Source organism: Perkinsus marinus (assembly GCF_000006405.1).
Source record: "Perkinsus marinus ATCC 50983 genomic scaffold scf_1104296973036, whole genome shotgun sequence".
Lineage (NCBI taxonomy): Eukaryota > Perkinsozoa > Perkinsida > Perkinsidae > Perkinsus > Perkinsus marinus.
The window spans coordinates 56,040-70,040 of NW_003201550.1; the positions used below are offsets into that span (position 1 = coordinate 56,040).

General features: G+C 47.1%; 8 non-coding genes across 8 annotated transcripts; all 8 read left to right on the top strand.

The window, feature by feature from the left end:
- Positions 1–11,422: 11,422 nt before the first annotated feature.
- On the top strand, positions 11,423–11,495 carry Pmar_PMAR023851. Its single transcript has one exon. It is a non-coding gene; the product is annotated as a tRNA-Lys (tRNA).
- A 174-nt stretch (positions 11,496–11,669) lies between these two features.
- Positions 11,670–11,742, top strand: Pmar_PMAR023852. Its single transcript has one exon. It is a non-coding gene; the product is annotated as a tRNA-Asn (tRNA).
- Positions 11,743–11,897: 155 nt separating this feature from the next.
- Positions 11,898–11,980, top strand: Pmar_PMAR023853. The gene has a single exon. It is a non-coding gene; the product is annotated as a tRNA-Tyr (tRNA).
- Positions 11,981–12,497: 517 nt separating this feature from the next.
- Positions 12,498–12,570, top strand: Pmar_PMAR023854. Its single transcript has one exon. It is a non-coding gene; the product is annotated as a tRNA-Lys (tRNA).
- Positions 12,571–12,744: 174 nt separating this feature from the next.
- Pmar_PMAR023855 lies at positions 12,745–12,817 on the top strand. Its single transcript has one exon. It is a non-coding gene; the product is annotated as a tRNA-Asn (tRNA).
- A 155-nt stretch (positions 12,818–12,972) lies between these two features.
- Pmar_PMAR023856 lies at positions 12,973–13,055 on the top strand. The gene has a single exon. It is a non-coding gene; the product is annotated as a tRNA-Tyr (tRNA).
- A 517-nt stretch (positions 13,056–13,572) lies between these two features.
- On the top strand, positions 13,573–13,645 carry Pmar_PMAR023857. Its single transcript has one exon. It is a non-coding gene; the product is annotated as a tRNA-Lys (tRNA).
- A 174-nt stretch (positions 13,646–13,819) lies between these two features.
- Positions 13,820–13,892, top strand: Pmar_PMAR023858. Its single transcript has one exon. It is a non-coding gene; the product is annotated as a tRNA-Asn (tRNA).
- The last annotated feature ends 109 nt before the right edge of the window (positions 13,893–14,001 follow it).

Here is a 14,001-nt window from a genome sequence, read left to right on the forward strand (position 1 = left end):
ATTGACAATAGGCAAACTCGACACTCACACTGAGGATAGGATCTGCGCTCAGTGACGCGTTCCTAATCCTCTGGCTGACAATAGGTCAACTCGACACCGAGGGAAGGATCTGCGCTCGATGACGCGTTCCCAAGCCTCTCACTGACAATAGGCCAACTCGACCCTCACACTGAGGAAAGGATCTGCGCTCGATGACGCGTTCCTAAGCCTCTCACTGACAATAGGCCAACTCGACACTCACACTGAGGAAAGGATCTGCGCTCGATGACGCGTTCCTAAGCCTCTCACTGACAATAGGCCAACTCGACACTCACACTGAGGAAAGGATCTGCGCTCGATGACGCGTTCCTAAGCCTCTCATCTATAACATGGCCGAACCAACATTCACACTGAGGATAGGATCTGCGCTCGATGACGCGTTCCTAAGCCTCTCGTCTATAACATGGCCGAACCAGCACCCACAGTGAGGATAGGATCTGCGCTCGGTGACGCGTTCCTACACCTCTATCCATTAATACGACCAACAGGATCTTCCTAGACTTCAGTAGTACACTTGTGCTGTCAATGTACAACTCCCAAGGCGCTACTCGACCAATTATGGCCTTCAGAGTCAACGAGCATGTAGGGTAGAATGTGCTGGTCATACATCCCGACGGATCGACTACCGAAAGATCCTAGGAGGAAAAAAAACTGTCAGTTACTAATAACTTTCCTTCGGAATCCTCGGATTATTGAAGCACCTGCGAGCGACCAAGCTCGCTCGCCCATCGAATCACTTCCTCTGGAGTTGACCCTAGCCTCTGGCGAGACTTTCCATCTTCTCGGTCTCCATCAAACCCAAAACAGCTGCACACAGCTCCAGTTAACAGATCTCAGGTTAATCGGAACCGGGATGAAAGGATGCATCATCGAGGTCCGACACCGAGGTGTGTCTTGAGAATTTATTCCCACAGTAGTGGCTTGTCACAAGAGTTGATATTATACCAAGAACAATCAGTGCCATCAGTGAAAGATCCTTCATAGCCGTACATGCAAGCATCCGTCACCAGATACCATACATCTTCCTTCAAACCAAAAAGGAGTACGGAACATGGGTTGGCCAGAGCCTCCGATATCGACTGGAGAGATTCTTGAGCAGATTCGGAAAGGCGAATACGTCTCAGAGAATTTCCCCTTTTAGGGCAGTCATCGGCAGTGGTCAATGCATACAAAGCACCGAGCTTGGGACATCAATGGCGAATAAGTTGGGTACACTAAGATTGCTTCCCTAGCAGCTTTAAATCCTCAGTGCCTACCATGTTCGATTGAAGTATGCTGGAGACCTTTAATCTATATTTCTCCCTCTTTTTCTGATCCAAACCGGGCCGAAATCATTCTTGAGATCTAGCCCAAAACCGAGAGTACGAATATCCCCGGAAAGATAAAATACCATATTTTTTACATCGAAACCATCCAATTTTATCGCTTTTTGGCTCTCTGCTTGCTTCACGAAGTACTTGAGTCTGTGCAAAGTTGGCAATGCCAACGTCGTGGACAATTAAATAGTGCTTGCGATCCGTCTCCCTCCTGTGACTGATGACTCGACCCGTGAGCAGACATTGAGTGAGAAAAGGACGCTTTAACCAACCCAATGAGCGGATTGTACGCAGCGCAACTGTACACGCATACACATAGTAGCGTGCGATGCGCGCACAACATAAAGTTATCGGACGAATGGCATGAAATAAGGAAACATTACAGCAGCAATGGAGCTAGCTCAGTAGAATAAGTTAGTAGATTGTGATCCGAGTGTCGCAGGTTCGATGGGCGGTTGCCAGGTAACGGAGTAGAGTAGAAGAGTAGTAGAGAGCTGGATCAAAGCTGTAAAAGCGTGAGACCAGAAAATCTGAAGCCGATTTCAGCTCCTACCCTAACGATTTATCTCAAACTTTCCTAAACGGCTCTATCAGTCCTATAAACCTATAAGCCAACTCCTGGTCTTTGGCAAAACTCTATAACGTCCGCGAATACCTCGTTCGAGAAGCAGCAATGGAGCTCGGTCTAATCAATAGATCTATTGATGCCACTGAAACGATAGCTGCTAATGAACCGACAGTGTTGTTTCGCACCATCTTTATAAGCCGCCCCGATTTCACTTTCTGCCTTTATTCTCTTGGTGTGAAGGTCTTCTAAGAGAACAAGTTCACGGATAGCCGATGGACAGATGAGGGAATTGCAAGAGAAAGCAAGACGTCAAGTCGTTGCAGTGGCAGTGATCAAGTCTGATCACCTTCGGCCCACACACTCAAGCACAAAGGAACTTCCCCAGAGTGTTTGACAATTCCCTTTTAAAACCTTCAAGCACTTCTAGTTAGGCATCAGACGAGACATCTTGGCTGTGACGGAGTTCATTTTTCGCTATCTGAGGTGGGGTCATTCACTCGGGATCTGCACGGTGGCTGATTGGTATGGCCGTGTTCGAGCCCAGGCACTGAATGCGTCACGGACGTGGACTGCATCCCACAACGGGTTCATGAGACTCACCCTCGTCCGTGACATATTGCCAAAACTCCCATCACAGAGCCTCTATCAACTGCGAACGGCATGACGTGAGCGAGACTCCTCCTAAAGAGGATGTCGGAGGACGGCGTAGGACTCTCAAAAGCCCAATCCGCACCAGCGAGTGCCGCTCAATGACCCTAATCACGTGATGTCATCACGAAGACAAGAATGGTGTCGGGAGGATGATGCCACAGGCACTCAAACCCACGAGGAGTCCCACTCGACGGTGTGTCGTCCCTGACCGATGTTATACAACGTCATTACTCACGAGAACATTCCGGAATGAACCACTCAGCAATGATCCCACCTGTATCCCTTTACCTTTACAGATCGCTCTCCTAGAAGCTGCACAAAGGCGGTCTCGACAGTGATCTCCCCGGAGGGTCTACATCCAGGGTTCCTCGGCCAGGAATCTTGCTGTGGATATCATCCAACGGGAACTAAACGTATAAAGCTCTGAGCTAACACCTATTCATAGGGTCTCCGTTCTAGAACGTGACCCCTAAGGTACCCACTCGGTAATCGCCTATGGATTACCCACCATCACCTGGGCTCGCACCTATCCGCGGGGTGTCCGTTCAAAACCGTGTCCCCTAAGGTTGCCAGGAAGAGTCTGCCTGCGGACCCGGTCACACAAACCGCTAACACCGGATGTCAAACACCGGATTCGGTGTGATTCTCACTCGTGATCCCGATCTATGATTCTTAAGGCTACATTTCGAACCAAAACCTGTCACTATAGGTTGAAGCCTGTCGAAATAATTAATTAAGCCTGTCGAATTAATAATTAAATCCAATATCGTCTCTCCATATCATACAAGGCGGGTAAGGCGTCGCGTCTCGAACGTGTAGGTCTTCAACTCCACTTGGTTATTCCCACACAACTTTTTTGAGCGTAATTGGCGAATTGGATAAAAGACTGATTACCAGTATAGACTAATAAAACCCGAAAACGTATAACTATATGTTTATTACTCTCCGACACGACTACTAAAACCCAGTATTGCCTCTCAATATATCTCGAGTTCCACTTTTTTTGTTGGGAAGATAGAAGCAAAATATATTTTTCCTCGCTAGACACGCCTCTAACGTAACTCCACTTGGTTAACGCGAAATATAACTGTAAGAATAATCGACGAAGCGGATGAGTGGCTGTTTCTTACTCAGGTTATCCGGGTTTGATTGTTGGGTACGTTCGATTGTTCGCTACTCCGCGATCAAGGTTCGCGGCGACCCTTGATCGTGCGTCTTGCTAGTTCATACGGGATCAGATCACTCATGATGTATCAACTTTCCTGCTGATCCGTGCCGTACAATCGGGTTCTTAAGCTGAGCGAGTCATGGATGCTGTAATCCATGGGCCACGAGAATGATCTATGATCCTGCACCATGATCTCAATTTCTTTGATCCTAGTGAAAATATCCGGTTCATGCCATATAATCATCGTATTGATCTCATTTCGTAATTTTTTTTCTCAGGATCATGCGTGGATCACGATCCGCATACCAGTCCTGGTTCACTTGTGTCGTTCATATACTTATCGATTGACTTCAGCTTTTATACCCTCTATATTATTCAGTAATCATCAGCTGAACTTTGAGTTCTTATGACAAAAAATCGTCAGAGATCTGCACAGACACCCGAGTGATGAGCACGCATCCAGACGTGCTACGCACATAGGCAGGGGGTGGGGTGCTACGCACAGAGCACGCATGTAGGCCGAGATCGCCAAAGACCCTCGTGAGTTACAAATTGTGACCACGTTCAAGTATGCAGTGCCTTTCGACATCTACCCATACACGAATCTGAGGTCAAGTTCTGTGCAAACTGCGTATCGCGTTATTCTGACGGAGGCAGAGAGAGCAAAGTAACGATTCACTACTATGTGTATTTCAGATTACTATTTAGGCAAGCCTTAAATGTAAAAGCTCGAATTAACGGGTTTCAACTTATACGGGGTCGGTCGGACGCATTTCATGCTTCGCTGTTGACGCCAAAGGCTTACAAGTAAACGACGAGAGCTCCTTCACCGTGAGGACCAATTTTCTTGATCAGAATGTTCTCTTCTGGATGAAGTCCGGGAGTTTATTACATCGTACCGACAATATGGTCGTCGAACACACCCCGGTCACTCGGATGAGAAGAAGCACTGTGCGTTGCCTCGTAAAATCATACAACACCGACGGGAAAGTTGACTTAGACACCTTGAAAATAGTAACAGGTCGATTGGCATGGCTTTGTTATATATGTAAGGCCCTCTGACCGTGCCTCGAAAACACGTATGCTACGGGTGTCGCTGCAGACCGACTGCGCACCCAATATCCGCATACATCCAGAACTCCCTTAGACAATTTTTTGGGCTTGCGTAGACCGGTGTGAGCACAGGATGCATTCCGTACTGGTGATCTTGAGCATTGAACGTTACTGGTTCTTACGTCCGTAGCTATCTTGATTCACACTTTAAGTGTACGTTTGGATCGCATCTCTCCAGCTTAAGTCGGGTCCTGTTAAAGCAAACTGTGAACTCGACAGTATGAAGTAATAGCTGGGAATTTTGTTTGAGCAGGAGTGTATTGTGTCTGTGTGCTACCCCTAGCTGCGGTTTGGGAGACTACGATCGACCTTTACGACGGTCGACGGTGTTGGACGGTCGTAAATTTGCACGAACTGCGTGAATACATAAACTCCCCAACTGCAGCAAGTGCACGAAAATGTGATAGACTTACGGACGACGTAGGTTTAGGAATGCACAATAATCAGAGTATGTGAAAGAATTTTGAAAATATAAGCTTTTCACGCACGACTATATCCACCTAGCTTGAAAGTATTAAAATAATAATCTAAGTCAACTCGTGCTTGGGATGCGAGTTGGACGAGCTTAGTGGAGAGCGTGGTCCGTCTTAGATTCAGCACCCACCACAAGATGGAGTCAGCGGGGAGTGATCACTCTCTGGTTCCCGGTTCATTTGTAGGATGAGTACGGTTAGTCGTTTGATCTCAGGGTCGCCACATGATAAAGAGAGACATTTCCGAAGACATTTTTGTGGTGAAAACATGTGATTGGTCTTTGGCAGAAACAGCCTTTGAGAAGTGATCTCGTGACGTCTCTACGTTCAGCAATTCAAACATTGAAATGTTCGTACCCCAGCTGTTTCAAGCGATAGCCGCATCTGTGACTAGAAAATCAGGATGAAACTGGCCAGTTCACCGCTTGAGCACGATATTGATGTTCGAAAGGGCGGAGATATAATTATATATTGTGGAGCTCGGGTAAGCAACAGCTGCTAGAGCACGCACGACAGACTGGAGCCGGATAACCGTAGCAGGGAAGAACGCTATCATGGGCAAACATCCGACAAGGACGAACTATTGCTGGTGTGTGGAGTCCTTGATTGAAGAAGCTACGATTCCTGATTGCGAGTGCATCCAGGGACGGGTCTTTCGGGTGGTTCTGATGATTGCGTAAGACACTGCTGGGACTGATGACTACTCTCCATACTCTATTTGGTCACATTGGCTTTGCCAAGCTTTATAACCCTACATATCGTATATTTTATCTTGGCCGACTTGCAGACTTTCGTAAAGTCCAACATTTGTGTAAAACTTGCTTTGCCACTGGGTGGCACCGTGCCATATATCACCGCCTTGGTCGCCGATTTCTGAGATTTGCTGAGATCCACAGCTCCATGGGATTTGGTGGGTATAGAGTTATGTGGACCGTAAAAGTTTGGCCATGCTGATGGGGAGTCTGAGGTCATGTTTGTGGTGCGTGTAGATGCTTGCACTAAGTTTATGACGGTCGAAGTTGCTCATCACCAATGCAGCGAGGAGGAGCTTCTGCGCGTCATCCAGAAAATTTTTGATCGCCATCGTTTCCCTCTATGCTTCTACACTCGGTCCCACTTGTTGTTGGAGAGAACAGGGTCAACGAGGTTGGTACTTCGAGAACGCTCTCCAAGTCTCTATCGATGTCGACGCCTTCTTGAGTGAAAGTACCAGTTGTCGCTGATTGATGGGACTTCGCCTGCATCTCTTTCATCCACTTCAAGGCTCCTGCATAGGATACGCAGAGGAGAGGTTCCCATCCGGGTCGATCTTCTGCAATATCTCGAACGAGGTGGGTGTTGTACTGAACCAAAGCACTTCGTACCACTTGTGCTGATAGACGTGTTATCGTATAAGTCGACTTGGGGCATATTTCGGTCCATAACTCGGTCATACGGTCGTTGAAGTCGGGTGTAACCTCCACCAGTGAACCAGCAAGAGCACGCCTTCTGCCGACATCACGGTGTGACGTTCTTCTGAAGCTAGCTAACTCGCGTGTTAGTTGTGACCATTGAGAATCAACGTCTGCCTTCTGAGCAACCGTCGTGCATAAGGATTCGATGTCCGCAAGATGAGTAGGCCCGTTCGGTAGACGTATCTGAGGATTCTCTCCGGTAATCATAGGAGACAGATTGCTATCCACTTTAAGTAGGTCTTCTTCTCTCACACCTAGTGACAAAAACGTGATGGACTTACGGACGACGTAGGTTTAGGAATGCACAATAATCAGAGTATGTGAAAGAATTTTGAAAATATAAGCTTTTCACGCACGACTATATCCACCTAGCTTGAAAGTATTAAAATTTTAATCTAAGTCCACTCGTGCTTGGGATGCGAGTTGGACGAGCTTAGTGGAGAGCGTGGTCCGTCCCAGATTTTGCACCCACCACAAGATGGAGTCAGCGGGGAGTGATCACTCTCTGGTTCCCGGTTCATTTGTAGGATGAGTACGGTTAATCGTTTGATCTCAGGGTCGCCACATGATAAAGAGAGACATTTCCGAAGACATTTTTGTAGTGAAAACATGTGATTGGTCTCTGGCAGAAACAGCCTTTGAGAAGTGATCTCGCGACGTCTCTACGTTCAGCAATTCAAACATTGAAATGTTCATACCCCAGCTGTTTCAAGCGATAGCCGCATCTGTGACTAGAAAATCAGGATGAAACTGGCCAGTTCACCGCTTGAGCACGATATTGATGTTCGAAACGGCGGAAATAATTATATATTGTGGAGCTCGGGTAAGCAACAGCTGCTAGAGCACGCACGACAGACTGGAGCCGGATAACCGTAGCAGGGAAGAACGCTATCATGGGCAAACATCCGACAAGGACGAACTATTGCTGGTGTGTGGAGTCCTTGATTGAAGAAGCTACGATTCCTGATTGCGATGACGTTTTTTCCCAAGGCTACCAATCGCCTTCTATTATAGTCGGCAATATGCCACGAGGCTCTAGCATCAAAAACCTCAATTAGAAAGTTTTTTCTCTCCTTTTGTAGCTGCTCAGTCGATAGCTTGCCATTACAACACCCCGTATCGACATATAATAGTTTTGGTACATTAGGTCCGTGCCGTTGGAGGAGCTCTTCCATTTCTGACTTCATCCATATCCTGCCAACGTCAGAGACAACGTAATAGCCAAGTATCCAACTTCCGTCTCTCACAGTGATTGTCAGTGATTGTGTGCCTACATAAATAGCAAGCTCCCGTCGTCCATATCAGCCAGCTATTTTTTACCTGTTTCTCCCTTAGATACGTCTATCTTTGTGCGTGTCACGACTTTCCTTTGGTTGTCGATGGCGATGGCTGTTGTAGAGATTAGAGCTGCCGGCTCTCTCCTCAAATCGTCGCGATTTCGGTCATAGTCCACCAAGATAGACTTGTAACAGTGCCGGTGATTTAGCGACATATTCCTCTGGTTGGGGGGGAAAGGTTCGAAGCTCCCAGCCAGTTTAAGAGCCAGACTGGCTGCCGCGACGTTTTTTTTCGTACTCCCTCTTCCTCGCAACATACTCGGACGTTATGGTAGCCCTGATTTGTTCCTCGAGGACCTTAGCTCCCACTCCCATACGGAGAGCCAGTATAAGCTCTTTACACACCGACATGGCACTTCCCGACACGATGGAAGGGAAGTCTCTCAGTCAGAGTGGCACGGTAAGATGGCTCGAAGAACAAGCAATGAGCCCCGCAACTTCTACATTTCAGGTCGATCCCGATAAGGTAGCATGGTCATCTTCGTCCGAGATACGGCGTTCGACACGGGGTGAACAATTTTTTCCAACGCTTCCATTTTCAACACATGAGTAATCTCAACACATGTGTAGTTATTGCTACCACAAAGTGGTAGTTTATGATACTTTGGACCGCGTGGAGTTATTTAAACACTTTCATTTGCAACACGTTCAGGTGGTGGGAATGACCACGCCACTACCAGTCATTTTCAACACAGGTGTTGAAAATATCCACAATAGCAGCGGTCATTTTCAACACATGCAGGTGTTGAAAAGACCTACAGCAGTAGTGGTTCTCTTCAACACATACAGGTGTTCAAAATACTGAGATTACCAGTGGTAACTCCAAGCACATGCAGTATTCAGCATGCTAGCTGGCAGCTCACCGAATTCAATTTTTTGAATGATGCAGAACATGTCGTCAAAGAAGTGAACGCAGAAGTTAGGGGTGATTTTCCAAGCCTTGGAAAATTCAGACACATCAGAAGGACTACGGACGCACGAGACAAACCAGGGGTACTTGGATACTACTAGATACTGTTAACAGGATACGATTAGTACGGTAATATCATACTAGGGTCGTTCGTCCTGTGGTACAGGACGTGCGAAATTGATCCGTAAGGAGCCACTTAGTCGAATAGTGACTCAATTACGTTAACTGATGAGTTTGAAGGTTTGATTACCAAACCTTCAAACTAATCAGTTGACTTCTCGAACTCACGCTAGCTTGCGGTTGCGGGACCCGCCAGGGGGGTCCAAGTCGACTGGGTGCACAGCAAGGGCCTTAAACCTTTTAAGGAAGTCGAACGGTCTCTTTCGTCCTTGGACAATCTTGACTGATGTGCCGTGAGGTGCAACCGGACAACTAGCAGCTGGCCGTACTGTGGTTTGTTTAATTTCTCACTCTGCCCTCATCACGAAGCAAACATGATAGCATTGCCCCGACTGGCAGTACATTGAGCAAGTGCATGCCCAGTGGACATTGTCCACATACCGCGCGGATTGCACAGCGTACGGATAAACTTGACTTCGTAGATGGAGCAGACTTGTCGCAACCAGTCCTCAACGCTTCTCTTACCTCTACACCTCGAGAAACTACGGTCGCTGCATCAAGAGTTCTCGACGGATGGGATGAGCTCGTAACGTAATAATGCTGCCCAGGGCTGAGAATCCAGCGTAGAGCGACATGTCTTGCTGGAGAAGGCGCTTGTAAAAATAGCATTGAGGGAGCTAGCGATTGTGAGCGATAGGTCAAATAATTCTTCTCCGCTGTCGATGCGGCGGTCTTCTAAGGTGCCCGTTTGAAGGGCAGCATTCCGAAATATTATTATCGAATCTCACACACTGTCTGACACACAGACAAAACGATCACAGTACATAGGAAGAAGATCTGACGCCCCGAATAAGCTGGTGTCACAGGATGTTTTCATGTACTTGCGAGCGACTTTGGGTACTTTAGCATCCGTAGTGATAGCTCGGAGGTACCCATCATAGGCTCTTTGATCTGGAGCCGTCATAAGTTGGCTTGTTAACTTGCGGAACTTTTTGGCCGATTTAATCAGATGAAACCGGCATACGCCATACCACGGCCGCCGTGGGACCGTCCGTAGGGGGATAATGAAAATAACCAAACTTGCAATCTCGTAGTTCTTCAACAGCTTGTGGCTCTTAGACAAGAGCTCGGTTTTTATAATGTTAGCTATCTTTATCAACACAAGTATGTGTTGTAAGGAACATCATTAAAAGCAATAAGCTTCACCACCAAAACGTTGATGGGAAGAAAAGTTAGACCACTCCGTAACACAAAGAAAGTGATGAAATTGACCACTTATGTGGTGAAGAAACACGTGTTGGAAACTATCCCAGTGACAAACAACGATTTTCCCGATGGGCACGCTTGTAGGACTATAGATGTAGAGGTCGATAAACCCCTTGCGAATTTGCCATCCTATCATATCTCTAACATCGGCCACAGTGAGACCCTCAGGCTTTCTCGGCATAGCAGCACTTAGCTCCTTGGACACTTCCCGCTCCAGATTGGTCTCAGCGATACTAGTGACAGGACCAGCACCACCAATCGTCGCTTTGGCGTCGATTGAGGGCTCGGGTGTTTTGGTGTCGTCCTTGACCGTATGGTGGTAACCGCGTTCACAGCCACGAGCTTCCTTAGGTTTGAAGGGTCCGGGAGAAAAACAACTGCAAAAAAGGGGCAAAAGTAAAGAAGGAAAAGGAGGGAGGGAAAGGGAACAAAGAAGGAAGAAAAAGAGAGAGCAGAGAAGGCGACGGTCGGTCGCGGGTAATGGCCCGGGAGTATTTTATTTGATATTCCGGCTACGCTGAACAATGTTGAATTATCAAAATGGCCGAACTTTCTCTCAACTAGTTGATCCTCTCGATAATTTTATAGCTCTCTCAACATTGTTCAGGCGGGAAAAGGTCAAGCGTGTTTCGATCTCGTCATTAACTGCTAAGTTTATCGCAAAATGAGCTTTCTGAGCAACTACCCGTTACCCCCGCTAGAGAGTGACTGGTGACACGAAATGAGTGAAAAAGGACAAGAGTATGCCTCCGCCTGTCTGTCCTTGAACAGTAGTATCACCAATCACCAACGCATAGAAGAATCTCATGCGTAGCTCCACCCGTTGCGCGTTTAGTATCGCTCGAGTACATAAATCTGCCGACTCAATTACTTGCTACGCATTCCCTCGTTCTCCTCCCATTCAAAGGATGGTCTCGTATGGACAGCTAGAGACCACTAATCGTCCTAGGATACCACATGCATAACAAGAGTTCAACTGAGTATCCGTATAGTCGACCGTTCATTCGGCCCGTCTAGCTCAGTCGGTAGAGCGCAAGGCTCTTAACCTTGTGGTCGTGGGTTCGAGCCCCACGGTGGGTGTAGTTTATCAAATGAACTTTATGTTCACGGCCCATTAGCGCAGTGGGCAAAATTGTCAATTTGAATATTATAGCATTCTGCTCCGGTGAGATGACCTAAGGTCATGACCGAAGGAAATTGACTCATGTGAGTCTTCAAGGAGAACAACTTGAGGAGTTGATGAAATATGTTGTTGCTCCGCTAGCTCAGTAGGCAGAGCGTGTGGCTGTTAACCACAAGGTCGGTGGTTCGAACCCATCGTGGAGCGCTTGATGAGATCACTTTTTGAATTCGAACACGTGTAGACGACTAATTCTCGCATTCACCGCGCTATACATGTAGCAAAGACGCACCAGTGGTGACTAAAATGAAATTCAAATGCTTTCGGGAAGCAGAGGATATCTCGGTGACATGCAAGGTTGACCGGCAATAGCTCAGTTGGTAGAGCGTCCGACTGTAGTGATAAAGTAATCGGATGGTCCCTGGTTCGATTCCGGGTTGCCGGAAGTATTTTATTTGATATTCCGGCTACGCTGAACAATGTTGAATTATCAAAATGGCCGAACTTTCTCTCAACTAGTTGATCCTCTCGATAATTTTATAGCTCTCTCAACATTGTTCAGGCGGGAAAAGGTCAAGCGTGTTTCGATCTCGTCATTAACTGCTAAGTTTATCGCAAAATGAGCTTTCTGAGCAACTACCCGTTACCCCCGCTAGAGAGTGACTGGTGACACGAAATGAGTGAAAAAGGACAAGAGTATGCCTCCGCCTGTCTGTCCTTGAACAGTAGTATCACCAATCACCAACGCATAGAAGAATCTCATGCGTAGCTCCACCCGTTGCGCGTTTAGTATCGCTCGAGTACATAAATCTGCCGACTCAATTACTTGCTACGCATTCCCTCGTTCTCCTCCCATTCAAAGGATGGTCTCGTATGGACAGCTAGAGACCACTAATCGTCCTAGGATACCACATGCATAACAAGAGTTCAACTGAGTATCCGTATAGTCGACCGTTCATTCGGCCCGTCTAGCTCAGTCGGTAGAGCGCAAGGCTCTTAACCTTGTGGTCGTGGGTTCGAGCCCCACGGTGGGTGTAGTTTATCAAATGAACTTTATGTTCACGGCCCATTAGCGCAGTGGGCAAAATTGTCAATTTGAATATTATAGCATTCTGCTCCGGTGAGATGACCTAAGGTCATGACCGAAGGAAATTGACTCATGTGAGTCTTCAAGGAGAACAACTTGAGGAGTTGATGAAATATGTTGTTGCTCCGCTAGCTCAGTAGGCAGAGCGTGTGGCTGTTAACCACAAGGTCGGTGGTTCGAACCCATCGTGGAGCGCTTGATGAGATCACTTTTTGAATTCGAACACGTGTAGACGACTAATTCTCGCATTCACCGCGCTATACATGTAGCAAAGACGCACCAGTGGTGACTAAAATGAAATTCAAATGCTTTCGGGAAGCAGAGGATATCTCGGTGACATGCAAGGTTGACCGGCAATAGCTCAGTTGGTAGAGCGTCCGACTGTAGTGATAAAGTAATCGGATGGTCCCTGGTTCGATTCCGGGTTGCCGGAAGTATTTTATTTGATATTCCGGCTACGCTGAACAATGTTGAATTATCAAAATGGCCGAACTTTCTCTCAACTAGTTGATCCTCTCGATAATTTTATAGCTCTCTCAACATTGTTCAGGCGGGAAAAGGTCAAGCGTGTTTCGATCTCGTCATTAACTGCTAAGTTTATCGCAAAATGAGCTTTCTGAGCAACTACCCGTTACCCCCGCTAGAGAGTGACTGGTGACACGAAATGAGTGAAAAAGGACAAGAGTATGCCTCCGCCTGTCTGTCCTTGAACAGTAGTATCACCAATCACCAACGCATAGAAGAATCTCATGCGTAGCTCCACCCGTTGCGCGTTTAGTATCGCTCGAGTACATAAATCTGCCGACTCAATTACTTGCTACGCATTCCCTCGTTCTCCTCCCATTCAAAGGATGGTCTCGTATGGACAGCTAGAGACCACTAATCGTCCTAGGATACCACATGCATAACAAGAGTTCAACTGAGTATCCGTATAGTCGACCGTTCATTCGGCCCGTCTAGCTCAGTCGGTAGAGCGCAAGGCTCTTAACCTTGTGGTCGTGGGTTCGAGCCCCACGGTGGGTGTAGTTTATCAAATGAACTTTATGTTCACGGCCCATTAGCGCAGTGGGCAAAATTGTCAATTTGAATATTATAGCATTCTGCTCCGGTGAGATGACCTAAGGTCATGACCGAAGGAAATTGACTCATGTGAGTCTTCAAGGAGAACAACTTGAGGAGTTGATGAAATATGTTGTTGCTCCGCTAGCTCAGTAGGCAGAGCGTGTGGCTGTTAACCACAAGGTCGGTGGTTCGAACCCATCGTGGAGCGCTTGATGAGATCACTTTTTGAATTCGAACACGTGTAGACGACTAATCTCGCATTCACGCGCTATACATGTAGCAAAGACGCACCAGTGGTGACTAAAATGAAATTCAAA